A 14,422-nucleotide genomic window follows, 5' to 3' on the forward strand; every position below is an offset into this window, starting at 1 on the left:
CCGCAGTTGGACTTGCCACTTGCTTAAGTCTGTGGAAGTCCACTGTCATCTGCCATCATCCGTTGGGTTTACAGGGGTCAGACAACACAAATACGAGGAGGATCAAGTCTCAGAGGCACCGGTCTCTGCCATTCCTCCCAGTGTGCGATGTAGTTTTTAGTTTTCGGTTGGACTACCTTGGTTAGGTGGGGGTGGGATGGTCAGTTTCAAGGACTTCCAATTGGCCTTTTCTACCATATAGCATTTTCCTACGACAACAGCACACAGCTGTTTTCCTACAACAGGCCTATTATTCAATAGGCCAAGGAATGAAGGTGAGGACTGTGCCATCTGTTATTTTTGATTATACATTCATGAACCAGGAAAATGACTGCCAATTGGGTCCATGGACCTTGTGGAGTCACTTTGAGATGAGCCTTGACCAGAATTCCATTTATTGCCTGACCCCCCCCCCCCCCATCTCCTCATATGCCTCTCATAGGGGAGCCCTGGTAGTACTTTGGGTCCCTGGACATCACTGTCAACTTGGACCTTGTTCTCAACCCTTGAAAGATCTGGATATTCCCTTTTCCTGGTGTACAGCTGCTCACGTTTATGGATTATGTCTAACTGGGGGACTGGCCACTTGTGAAGGAGCCTGAGGGTTCAGAGGACTCCTCCAGGGTTCCTAATCACAGCTACACGGATATCGCATTCTTAAATCTCAGGTCCTACTCCTTCCCATTAGGGCCCTGACTTTAGGTTAGGACACTTGCCAAGGCTGAGAATTCAAACTTCTCTGAAGCTCTGCATCTCTTAAAATTAGATCCTGAGCCTGGATTTCAGCATGATGAGTCTTTGAGCTACAGGAGGTGAGGACCTCAATGCCAAAGAGGTCCTATGACTTTCACACTCTGAATTGGTGATCAATCAACTTGATTATTTTCTTCCTTTGATGCACCAATGGCTCTCAGAAACAACCTCTCAATTCCGCCATCCTTACAGTTACTATCTCTGCTACACCGCTCCAATGCCAGAAATATTGCAAAAGCTGGTGCATCCTCTCCTAACTGTAAGCCGTCACAGAAATTGTATTGTACCACATGTTAAGAACTATCAGTTCCCCACCGCCACCAGCACCAGTGTTGAGGTCCTCATTGCCAGCAGGTCACCAAACTCCAGAATCCCATCCTTAGAGTCTGCTTCTCCTGGCACCAAGTGTCTAGGTCACGTCCCTAGAACAGAAGTTCGCAAAGTGTGGTCCCTAGCCCAGCAGCATCAGCATCACCTGGAAACTCATTAGAAATGCAAATTCTAGGGCCCCTCCCTAGATCAAATGAAACAGAAACTCGGGGAGTGGGGCCAGCAATCTGGGCTTTACAAGTCCTGCAGGTGATTGCGATGCATGCTAGAGGGTGCGAGCCACCACCCTGGAAGCAGAGCCCGAGACAGGCTTCTTGTGCAAGTGATTTCTCAAAGGAAAGCTCTCAGGAGGAAGGACGTCCGGAAAGCAGACTAAGGCAGACAGAAGACGGGAGCTCAGCTGAGATTCTGCCTCAGCCTCACCCCCCAGGGAGCTTTGGAGCATAAATGGTACCACAGAGTTGTCCCTCTTTGAGGCAATGGGGCCCGCTTTGTACACCTGCATCAGTAGCCATTGGCTAAGGAACCCCCAACCCAGGAGGGTTGAGGAAAATTTCTAGGTATCTCCAAGTAAGGCCGCTGGAGATGGCTGTGGGCAATGCTCTGAAGAAGGGACAGCTGTGAACTGTTACTGGCCAACACTGACAGCCCCTGAGGCATGAGTACAAGGCTTGGTGAAGGGCATCTCGTTGGGGCACCAGCAGCATCCACTACAAAGTTCCCAGAGCTTGTTAATTTTCTTCATAGCCTAAAAACTCAGCAAGGCGGTGTGGGGCAATAGCGACGCGCTGAGCAAAACAGGGAGACCAGTGGGACCTGAGCAGTCGCACCAAATGACAGTGCATGCCCTTGCATTTGGTCTCAGTGCTCTCATTTATAATATGGGGCTAATTCTACTCCCCCACGGTTGTGAACGTCAAATTAGATAATGTATGTGAAAATGCATTGTAAACTTTAAGGCATAAAGGAATGTTATCTATCTCATGCTTCCTGTTGAGTAGAAACGTAATACGTAATTTACCTTTGGTGATAACAATTTATTATGGAGATAGAATTGCTGGGCCACAGGGTTGAGCATTCTCATCCTAACTAGATATTACGAAATTGCTCTCTCAAACTGTTATATCAATTTCCACTCCCACCACCAGCAGCATATGAGAATTCCCATTTCTTCACAACCTGGCCGGTTCTCTCTCATTTATTCTGGCCACTCTAATGGGGGTGAGGGGCATGTGCATAGGGAGACACAAGTTCAAGTATATTCTTCGCAGCATTTTTGTCAGAGATAAAATTGGAGATAAGCCAGATGCACCTCATTAAGGGGATGAATAAATAATTCGTGATGCGTTCACACAGTGGATTGCTATATAACAGTTACAATGGATGAGCTAATATATAATATATATGCACGCGCACATATACATGACAATGGTGACTGGAAAACATAAGTCGTACAACATTATGTAGCATATTATGCCATTTGCATACATTTTTAAAAACACATAAAACAACACCATGTATTGTTTATGGATGCACACATTTTGTAATAAAAATATAAAAATATGCACTGAATTCATGCCAAATTCATGCTAGTAGTTACTTATGGGGCAGGAAGAGGGGATGGGTGTGGGGAGAGAAACACAGCAGACTTTAATCTTTTCTCTAAATTTGTATTCCTTAATAAAAGAGAAGGATCATTAAAAAAATATGAAAAAATGCTTAACATTTGTCAATCTGGCATAGCAGATACATGGGTTCTTACATCCTTGGTACTCGATTTTTCATTGTAATTATTGTTCTCATTGCCGAGGGCAAACTTCTTCAGAAGGGCAGTGAGGGTGTGGCGGCTACCTCATTTCATCTTGCAGCACTGTGCTGGGTGTGGTTGTCCACACAAGTGGACAAAATAGCCGTGAACTTGGCCCTCTCAGGATGTAGGGCCTCGTGGGGAAGACAGACTGAAATTATGGTAAGTGCAAGATGGGAAATTACAGGGCCCCTGATGAAGGAGATTACGGAGGTTAAATTTAAATTGAGGCATTGCAAAGGGCATTTCGGAAAGACTGCTTTTAAATTGAGGCCTGAGGGTTAGCAGGAAGTAGCCAGTGGGGACTGGGGGAGTGGACTGGATTCCAGGCCTAGAGAAGGACGTGGGAGAAGCCCGCGGGCAGGTCAGAGCATGGCTTCCGGGGGGCCTGGGAGGAGGGGTGAAAGGAGGAGCTCTCCGGGGCGGGAGGGCTGCGTGGTGGAGCCTGGAGGCAGGGGGATGTGGATGGTAAGAGATGAGGCCAGAGGCCTTGGCAGGGCACGTTCAGGCCAGGACTTGTAGGCCATTGGGAGGATGCTTTTTCTTTTTAGTTTTATGAGTAATGGAGTATCCTGCAAGTTTTTTTTTTAATATTGTGAGTAAAGAAATATCCTTTCAATTTGTTTTTCAACTTTTTCATTATAAAATTTTTTCAAACGCATCCAAAAGTAGAATAGCACAATGAAACCCCACGTACTCGACTTCAGCACGACCAATCTCTCACTTTCCTGATGCATGTGGTATTATTTTGGAGAAAATCCAATGCATCACATCATTTCACATAGAAATATTACAGTACGTGCTTCTAAAAGAGAAGGACTCTCTTTTGGGAAAAAAAAATAACCGAAATACATCACACTTAAAAACTGAAATAATAATTTCTGAATAACATTAAATATTTGAAGAGTTTTAAGCGAATTAGGTAACTTACTTTCAATAACCCACCCTGGCTGACTTGTGCAGAATGGACTTGGGAGCTGGAGAAACGGAGGCAGAGAGTTAGACGGCTCTGGTGAGGTCCGAGCAGAACTTGGTGGAGGCTGGCCCAGGGCAGTGGCAGAGGATGTGGAGAGAAGTACAGATGTTGGGTCTATTGGGAGGTGGATGCACAGACTTGCTGATGGTTGGAATATGGGGGATGAGACAGAAGAGATGCCAAGGATGGACTTGAGGCTCCGTCCCAAACATCAGGGAGAGTAAAGGTGCCATTTCCTGAGACGAGGACACTGAGTGAGCAGTGGGTGGGGTGTGTGCCGAAGAAAGGGAGACGAAGAGTTCAACTTCAAGGATCTCTCTCCTCTCCTATGAGTTTGCTCAGAGGGGTGATGAAAGAGGTACCTGCCATACTCCCTGGCCTCCACTGTTCCTCCTCCTCCTCCTCCTTCTCTTCCACTTCCTTCTCTCCCCTCCTCCTCCTCTGTACCACTGCACACTTACAACCTGCCCTGGGAGCAGGATGCCTTGTGTAAACCTTATGCAGGCTGAGGCTTTAGGCCAGGGGAGCAAAGAAGCCATTCAGCTTCCCAGAAGGGCCACTAACTGTCTGTGGATAGCCAGCGGCTTCATTCTCATTTGAGGAGTGAGCTTTGCCTTCACAAGCCCCCAGGATGCCTCCACACCTGGGGCCCAAACAGTCATCTCTGAAATATTTACTGTCATGACTCATGGAGGAGGAGAATGGCGAGTTTTCCCAGCATAAAGGCAATCACATTGACTAGATGCCCCCAAACCAGCACAAATACTAGAGAGAACACAGCAGAGGCCTACGACTGTGCTGGGTGCACTGCAAGCCCAGGCAGAGCCCTTGGGTGAATGAGAAGAAAACATCCTCTCTGGGGAGACACAGCCCCCAGGCACATGATTTTGAAGGTAGACAGTGTCTTTGTGAAAAATGAAGAAAAGGTGTTTCTTTTGGGGCGGTGCAGCCCCTTGTCCAGCTGTCCTTGGGCAGTGGAAACAACCAAAGACCCCTCCACAGTGGCACTGGACTTTGTCCTTGCCTGTAGTAGTTTTTAATCTGGTGGTGAACTGAGGAGCACGTTGCAATAATTATATTATTCCACACCTTCTCTTGGCTTTATCTAGGTGTGACCAAAGGGAAGTGCTTGGGCGGGAGCTGCATAGATTCAGCAGACCCATGCGAAGGAGAACAGTCAGGAAAAGACTCTTGGAAGTGGCCCTATCTCAGCTGAGCGTTTAGAGAAGGGCTGGAGCAGGAGGTCATCCCAGATGAGGGTGTTCCTACTCCTCCTTCAGCAGGATAAGACAATCCCAGGGGGTCAGGAAAGTCAACGAGAGAGCACAGTCCAGAAAGGCCGTGGGGGTCAGCCACACTCACTCAATGCTGCTGGAAGGACCAGAGAACAAAGGCGGCAAGAAGACCTTTTAGAAAAGCTTTTAGGAGAAGTGAGTCAAAAGCCAGATTCCAAGGGGTTAAGGGAGGGAGATATATAAAGAAACAGAAGTAGAGCCTGTTTGGCATGAATTCCAGAAATTTGGCAGGAAAAGCCAATTGAGAAATGGGACGGTGGCTGAAGGCAAAACGGTCAAGGGGAGTGTTTTCGAGTTGGGAGAACACGCTTCTATTTAAAGGTGGGACGAAAAGAGTCAGTGAAAAGTGAAAGACTGAGCAAAGCGGGGAGGAACAGACCCCTCAAGGAGAAGGATCCCTGGGGCCTTAGAAACTTTCTCACCTTGGGGAAGAGGGACACCCAATTTCTGAGTCTGGAAAGATGGGAGGACGGCTCCGGGGGCAGATGTGACAAGTGACAGCTCTTCGGGTGTGTAGCTTTGATCAATGATACCAAATACGGGGCGAGAGTGAATTAACGCAGCACTTCTCAAGATGTCATGTGCATACATGTCACCAAGGGAGCTTGTCAAGATACAAGTTCTGATTCAGTCGGTCTTGGGTGAGGCCTGAGAATCTGCATTTCCAGGAAGTTCCCCGGTGATGCCCATGCTGCTGGTCTTCATGTACAATATCCGACAACTCAGGAAGTGGGAACAGAGCCCATGGAGAAGAGGAGATCATCAAAAACCTACCTAAAGGGCACTTTCTAGAGGAGAACGAAGATCTACGTCTCCAGAACAGAAGGACTCACTACACAGGTGAATGAAGAAAGACCAACACAGAGGTACATCCTGGGGAAGTTTCAGAACAAGGACAACAAGACGTTCTCTCCAGAGGTGACTAATAGGTTGACCGCAAAGCTGTGAGAACAAAACTGGTATCGTATGTTTCATCAGAAAAGCAGGGGTTCAAACACCTACAATGTCCTGAGGGAGGATTTTTTTGAACCTGGAATTTCACATACCCAGCAAAACCATCACTTCAATGAGCAGCTGCTCCGATGGAAAGCACATCTTATTTAACAAGAACTGTATGGATTCTGTTTCTCAGGGCTGTTTCTCGTATCGTCTTTCTGTTGGTCTGCTGGCTTCTGAAAGTCAGTAAAAGCAAGACAGTAAAAGTAGTGAAGCCTCAGGGATACAGATCTGACTTTCTGACTTTATCTAGAGGAAGTCAAGAGCTGAATGAAATAGAAAAAAAATGAGATAGAGTTATTTAGAATGTGGGAATAGGTCATGTCATCCAGGAGAGGCAAGGAGAGGCTCATGGCAGGGACTGGAAACAAAGAGAAGTGGAGGCAGACTGGTGGACCCTCAGTATTGAAGAGGCCGGCCCCGTCCTGAGGAGAAGCAGGAGTGGGAAGGAGAGGTGGTCTTGTTCTTTGGAATCACCTTTAGGGAAAATTCAGAGATCAATTAAGATAGGGAGGCGAGGGGCTGCCCCCGTGGCCGAGTGGTTAAGTTTGCGCACTCCGCTTTGGCGACCCAGGGTTTCACTGGTTTGGATCCTGGGTGCGGACACGACACCGCTCATCAGGTCATGCTGAGGCAGCATCCCACATGCCACAACTAGAAGGACTCGCAACTAAAATATACGACTATGTACCAGGGGGCTTTGGGGAGAAGGAGGAAAAATAAATAAAATCTTTTTTTTAAAAAAAGATAGGGAGGTGAAAACCAGACACAAAGAGATTGCTTTAGGGTAAAGGAAACATACGCCCAGAGCAGAATGGGGTTCCATGGAATGCAGTAAAAAACCAGGTTGTAGAGAGATTGGTCTTTCTGGGGATGAGGCAGGTGGTTATAAGGATGTGAAACAGGACAGCAAGGAGAGAATAGCTTCGGATAAAATAGTTGAGGTCTACCATGGTGAGGGAAACAGAGGTTTCCAGGGACTCCTTAAACTTTTTAAGTTTATGAGAATCATGAAGATTTAGTCCTGAATAGAGCACACGATAAAAAGACAAGAGACCCAACCTCAAGGTTCCCAACTAAATTTGCTTGTTGCGTTGATCAGAGGGCCAGCGAGCCGGCCTCACCTGGCCATGGGCAGACCCATTCAGGGCCAGCTGCAGCCAGGACCTTCTAAATGTAGGAGTCTGGGAGGAGGGGGAGAAACTTGAAGGGACCATAAGCCCAAACCGGCAAAGGCGAGGGAAGAAGAGGAGAGTCAAAGCAGGGGAAGGAGCGAGTCCAGGAGGTCTGTGAAGGCAGACAGAGTGGCCCTGGAGTCTACAGGCTGTAAACCAGGACCCTCTCACATCACTGAGCTGCTGCCCTCACATGGCTTCAGGCAAGTACAGAAGCACGGGCTGATACCGCTACCTACGAGACAGTGGTCAGAGCCGACCTGGACAGGTGTACGCTCTCAGAATCCTAAAGTCTAAGGCGTGTATGGGATGACTCGCCTTCATTTTCTTCTAGAGCAAGAGTTGGCACACTTTTTCTGTAAAAGGCCAGATAGCTGATATTTAATGCATTTAATTTTATGCAGGCCATGAGGTCTCTGTCACAACTGCTCAACTCTGCTGTCATAGTGGCAAAGTAATGACAAGTAACCACAGACAGTACTAAATGAATGGGTGTGGCTGTGTTCCAATAAAACTTTATTGACAAAAACATCCGGCAGGTCGGATTTGGCCCACAGGCTGTAGTTTACCAACACCTGCTCTAGAGCAAAGCCTATTTCCAGTATCTTGAGAAGTAACTGCAGGATTGTTGCAAAATTCTAAGTGATCACTGAGGAATGATTTTTGATAATAATGGTTAATATTACTGATTGCCTTTAGATGCCAGACCCTCTATGTATTATCTCGTTTAATCTTCACAACATTATAAGGCAGATACTTTTATCCGTCTTATTTTGTGTACAAGGATATGAAGGCCTACAAAGTTTCACCAGCACTGGTGCACCTAGGATTTGAACTCAGATCTTTGTGACACCACGTCCCAGCCCTTGTCCACTCTTGCATTCTGCCTTCTAAAAAACGCCCCCACCTCATCCGAAGCATGGGTGGACTTTGGTCTTAGAACGTAAATTGAATTATATTTTACGTGATTCTTTTAAGAATTCTGTAGTGTAAACTGTTGCAAAAAGAAGAGCCCTTTTCAGAAACCAAGTGAGCAGGCCTCTCCACCACAGCACAACTTACAACGTTAATCTCCTAGTTGACAAGGAGCGTCCCCAGGCCTAAAACTCTCGCCACCTTTCAGCTTACTTAGTTCTGCAAAACCTCACTTCTTAGAAATTAAATGAACGAGTGTGAGTGTGTGTGTTACAGATATTAGTCAAAGACTGGGTTAATTTCAGGGAGTAGTGAATGTTTGCTGTAAATACAAATGTTAGAAAACACACATTTGAGGTGTAAATAGCTTAATTTGCAAGGTCAATGGAAGGAAAGACACAGTATTGAAATCGAAAGGTTGTTCACATGTCGTATACATTCTCCCATTGTTTTGATTTCGTTGAATATATATCATCGCTTTGCTGATTTTGATGAGTTTATGTACACAGAACAAAACGAGCGAACACTCCTGCCTTCAAGGGGCTCACATTCTAGTGGGGGATGTTGGGCAATAGTAACTAATGAGTAAAATCTAGTGTATCAGATGGTGGTAGAAGGGCTACCGGGGCAAAGTAAGATGGCAGGATGGGGAGAATGGTGTGGGCGTGCACATGCATGGTGGGTGAGTCAGTGGGGCTGACACGCAGGCGTATGTGCCGGGAGAGTGGCCCAGGCAGCAACCGTTCTGATCGGGCAGTGGCTCTGTCTTACCAGGGTTGACTATTTGAACATCTTCCTTTGAGCGGATTGCTTTTTCAAAGGGATTGACAGGGAGGCCTCCCTGGTCAGGTACCATTTAAACAGAGGCACAGTGAGGGTGAAGGAGCGAGCCATGGGGACATTTGGGGGAAAGGCACTTCAGGCCCGGGGATCAGCAAGAGCTGAGCCCCGAGGCAGGCCTGAGTGTGGCACGGCTACGAAATGGCCAGGAGGTGAGCATGGCTGAGGTGGACCACGCCTAGTCAAAGGTACTGGCTCTTTCAGCTGTGAGGGTTTGCCTTCAAAGGCTCTAAGAGGCAGACCCACACTTTCCTCTTGTACTAAGCAGATTAGATAAACTCTGCTCAAGTTAGAGCTCCTTGCTCTGTGATTTTGAATGGCCCTAAAAGATTCTAAATCCTTGTCCAATTTAAAGATCAATGTCCCAGCCACCCAGAGTAGGCTTCTCCGCAGTGCTTATACACTTTATTGTAGATGCATTAAGGATATTCATGAGTAAAATGAGTGCTGGTTTTGTTTCAGAAACTACCACAAAGTACACATTCTTCCCCAACCCAACTTCCTCCTTCCTGGACCGTCCAGCAGTGTGTGCTTATAGTGTCCTCTCCTGTCCGGTATTAGCGCTGAGCTTCTCCACCAGACTCATCTGCATCCCCCACATGCTGAGCCGGGGGCTCAGAGTGGCTGAAAGTGGTCCAGATACAGAAGACACCTATGCCTTCTCATGTATCCACTTCCTTCTCCAGCCTGGCCTACCTTTAGCAGTTTTATTGTTTAAAAATGCTGTCTCCTGTGGTCTGTTAACCTCTACTCTCTCCAGCTTGTATCTCGACCAGCAAGTCGTTGCGTTATTTCTGCACCAGTATCGGCAGGTTTCTGCTCCATCTCTCCGTGCCTCTGTTCCTCCTTTCCTGGAGAGTTGGTGGGCAAAAGCAGGAAGGAACAGGGAAGACAGAAGACCAGTCTGTTTAGGTGTCTCCCCAGCCAATCAGATCCCAGGGCTTGGAGACCTTGAGCTGAACCCACACTGGCTCCTACCCTAGCACAGGGTGGCTAAAGATGCAGGCTGCTGCCAGCCCAGGCAGACGTGCACTGCTCTCGTAGGCCCTTTCTCCTAAGGGAGTGAAAGTAAATTATAACGAGTAATTGAGGATAGGGGTGGATCTTCTTTCAGGGACTGCTGTGGGCTAAATTATGTTCTCCCTAAACTGATATGTTGAGACCCTAACCATCCCCCCGCCCCCAACCGCAGTGTGACAATATTTGGAGATGGGGTCTTTGGGACGAAATTTGATTTAGATGAGGTCATGAGGGTGGGAACTTTATGATGGGATTAGCGCCCTTATAAGAAGAGGAAGAGAGAGCTCTGTTCTCTCTCTCTGCCATGTCAGGACACAGCAAGAAAGTGGCCATCTACAAGCCAGGAAGAGACCCTTCCCCAAGAAACGAATCAGCCAGCATCCTGATCTGGGACTTCCCTGCCTCCATAACTGTGAGCCATGAACATCTGCTGTTTAAGCCCCAGTCTGCGGGACTTTGTTATGGAAGCCCCAGCAGACGAAGGCGGGGACCCGGGGCCTCTTTCTTTTCCAATGGAGGTTAATAGACCGCTTCTATCTGTTCTTCTCCGTCCCTTTCTCCATCTTCAAAACAGAACAAAACGAACAAAGAACACCATTAATTATTCACTGGAAGCCGTGTTTCAGGCAATTAGTTGTCTGAGTTTCCTTCGGGTGGAGCAGAGACGGCTCTGCTGAAAGTCCCTGCTTTGGGGGCCCTGGCCCGGCTCCTCCATCCCTCAGCCCAGCCTGCAGCAGCCCAGGGAGCAGCCTGGGAGGAACGGCATTAGGAAGGAGGGCGGGCATGCACAGTGTTGCTCTGAAACCCCACCTGTAAAGGCTGCTTCAACCTGACTCTCCCCTGCTCTCTTTCATTGTCCTTCCATGTTGAGTCTTGTCCAATCCTTTTTCCTCTTCTTGACATTCACTCTGCCTGTGTATCCTCAGCAAAATAACCACAAGAGTGGGCTTCTTGGTTGTGGGCAGCACCTGGAGCAGCTTGGGAAGCAGGGCCCAGGGGATGAGGGTGTGGGGACAGTGTAGGGCAGGGAGCAGACGCACATGTCTGCCTCTCACCGTCACTGCTGCTGGCCGGTCCCTCGGGTGGAGGATGTGCCTGACCCTGCAAGTGAACACTCTGTTCCAGTTGCTGTTACATCTGAGATGGAAAACAGAAAAAAAATATATACAATAATCATATTGAAAAGTTGACTCTGCCCTGCCTACCCTTTGGTTTCTGTGTGTGAAGTGGGGCCGAGGGAGGGTGGGGTCAGCGGGATCTTGGCCTTCTGCGATTCTGAACAGCTTGATCTGACCGTCCTAGGTTTTGTCTTCTTGCTCGTGGCTGGCACGTGGTGTGACGCACCTCCCGCTCCGAAGGCTCCCTGGCCAAGTTCTGCAGTAATGTTCTCTCACTGGCTCTATGTGCGGGACGAGAGGCTATGAAAGTGGCCCTGTTTGGTGCTTGGGGGAGGTTTTTCTAAGAGAAGGGTGACATTTTAAACATACGTCATCCACTTGGAAAGGGAGAAGGGAAAGGCAAAGCAGAGCGACCCAGGCATTTCCAGCTCTTTTGACGTGAATTGTATTACTCTGCCTCTGTGCTGCCCCCACCCCCACCTGGAATTTACAGAGAAATGGATGGGGAGAGAGCCTCCGAGATGAACTGGCTCTGGGGATGGAGGGAGCTGGGCTATAAAGGAGGGAGAAAACCCAGATCCTGTCCCCAGAGTTTTGCAGGAGAGCTCTATGTACAGACTCAGATGGGAAGGAGCAGGATTGCAACAAGGAGGCCGAGTGGAGCCTGGGAAAGCCACGCAGCCCCTCCCGAGGTGGCACCCCCTGTAACTGCACCGTTTGCAACCTTCTAATTACACCGCTGGTGGCAAGAATGAGGTCATGGTGTCTGCAAGTGACTTTCCCAGTAATGAGCCCCTCTCAAAGTGGCAGGCTCCCTGCTCAGCCTCTTCCCGGGCCAGCGAAACTCTGATAAGAAGAAAACCAGAGAGTTCCTTTGCTCTGTGTGTGTGTACAGGCTGAGGACAGAAAGAGCTGGAGCCCTCGTCTCTGTCCCAGAAGAATGGAGGCAGATTTGCTCTCAGACTTGCTGGTAGGGTACCGTTCTCTCCCTAACGTGCACACCCAGAGACTTCCAACAGCAAAGGAAACCCGCTCCCTCCCTGAGGCCCCCGGCTGGTCCCGGGCCTTTGGGGATTAAACTCCCAGAAGAAGGTGCCTTGTGCAACCATGGCTCTTACAAAGAGAACAAATGCTGTTTGGGCGCCCCAGGAGCATCCATTCAGACTCCTGGCTGCTAGAAGGCTGGGATTGGACACGAACAGGGTGGAATCCACGAAGGTTTCAGACAGCTGTGTCCATGTGAGCTCCCACCCTCTGAGAACAGAGATGCAGCCTTTCTGCTGTTCCTTTGCTGGCTGAAAAGGAGGAGCGGTTCGGGCAAATCCAGCTCTCAGGCCCCCTCTGTGAGCGAACAGTGTAACAGCACCCTGCACACCAGCCCTTCTCCGGGGTCTGGGGAAGGCCTGAACTCCAGGCTGGGTGTTTAGAGCATGTCGTGGGGGGGTCGGGGGGGGGGCGGGGTGAGGTCACAGCTGGGCATCACTAAGCAGCTGGCAGCGGCGTGGCCACCAAGGGGAAGGAGGGCTGGCCACACCTAGGCCGCCTGCCCCCAAGGCCCTGCCATTTACCCATCAGCCAGCCAGCTGGGCTTCAGCCTGGGATGGAGCACAGGTTGCCAGCAGGAAAAAGTCATAAAATGTTTGAATTCGGCGATTGAAGGACTATGGGGAAGGCAGGCTAGCTTCTCAGCCATTTTCAGAAAATGCCCATGGTTCTGTTTCCGGGCAGGTGAAACGAGAGAATGAAAGTAATGAAGTGTTGGTGGAGGCTGTGTCTACCCCACAGCCATCAGAAGGGGTGCCCTCTGGGCTGGAGCGGGCCCTGCGGGCAGAGACCCTAAGGACAAGACAGGAGAGGCATCATGAGGGACAGGGCTAGGCGAGACCACCAGGGAGAGAGGAGAAAAGGGCTTGTACCGAAAGGTGCAGGGTCTCCACAGCTCCTAGCACAAACGTCAAGAGGCAGGGCTGTCCTCCGACTGGCCAAGCAGGCACAGGGCCAGAGAGCACAGTCTTTTAGGGGCCATGACAATGTTTTAATCTCTTTTAAATCTGAAGAAACGAAAGAACTTCTAGGTTGAAGAAAATCTCTTAATATGTAATATTAATATATTGGTCTTTATACCAACACCGTCCTAAAAAATTATTTTTAATTGTTACTGTTATTTTATGGAGGAAGGAGTCCACGAAGCAAAGCTGTCCAGTGCCCAGAAAAGTTTAACCCGGTCCTGCAAACTGGAGCTGGGCTTCTCGCCATTGCCATTGAGGGTGCTGGTCCCGCTCACTCCTCAGGACCACGAGGCGGGAAACGGCCCAGTGCTCTTCTTTGTGGCTCACTCACCAATTCCCAGTTCTTCTACCCTTTGCAAGCGGAGCTCAAAAGAAAAAAAGAAAAAAGACGACACAAAGAATGCATACGCCTTGGCACCAACTTCACTTTCTCAGCCATCTGTAAGTCCCTGGCCTCCCTTTTGTCTTGCGCTCCGCCCTGAGCGTTTCCAGACTTTTGAAAGCCTGACCTGGAAAGGGGAAACTGGGATCGACCACTTGACGGACGCCCTCTTCCCAACACAGCCTCCGACCCTGTCGCTCCATGTCTGGGAAGAGTGTTGGGGGTCCAGGCTATGGGAAAGAGTGGGAATCAGATGAGGCCTTCGAGAGAGGGGTGCGGGGCCGAGGCCGGAAGGAAAGGCCGAGAGAGCGGAGGGGCCCGGGGCGCATCTCTTCCCGGTACGATACGGGGTGGGCACTGCTGCCCTCCGGCGGGTCCCGGAGACGCTGGGCCCCCGCGGCCGCGCAGCCGGATTGTGTTTCTGCGGGGCTCGCTCCCGGGCCTGGCTCCGGGCCGCCGCCGCCGCCCCCCCCGCCCCGCGCGCAGGCTGCTCTCCAGTCGCGGCCACGGGGTAGCGCTCGGCCCCCCTCTCCGCGTCTCCGCCTCCGCCTCCGCCGCGCTCGTCCCCGGCTCACGCGGCCCCCGCAGCTCCGGCTCGGCGCAGGCAGGAGCGGCTCTCCGGACGCCGAGCCCGGGAAGCGGAGGGCGGCGGGCTCGGCAAGCGGCGGCAGCTGCCGAGGCGGGCGGTGGCGACGCGGCCGAGGCGCTGGGGCTGGCGCGGCGGCCGCTGCTCCTCGGGCCGGGGCGGCCGGCGAGCGCCGGGCGTC

Source organism: Equus przewalskii, chromosome 10 (genome assembly GCF_037783145.1).
Source record: "Equus przewalskii isolate Varuska chromosome 10, EquPr2, whole genome shotgun sequence".
NCBI classification, from domain to species: Eukaryota; Metazoa; Chordata; class Mammalia; order Perissodactyla; family Equidae; genus Equus; species Equus przewalskii.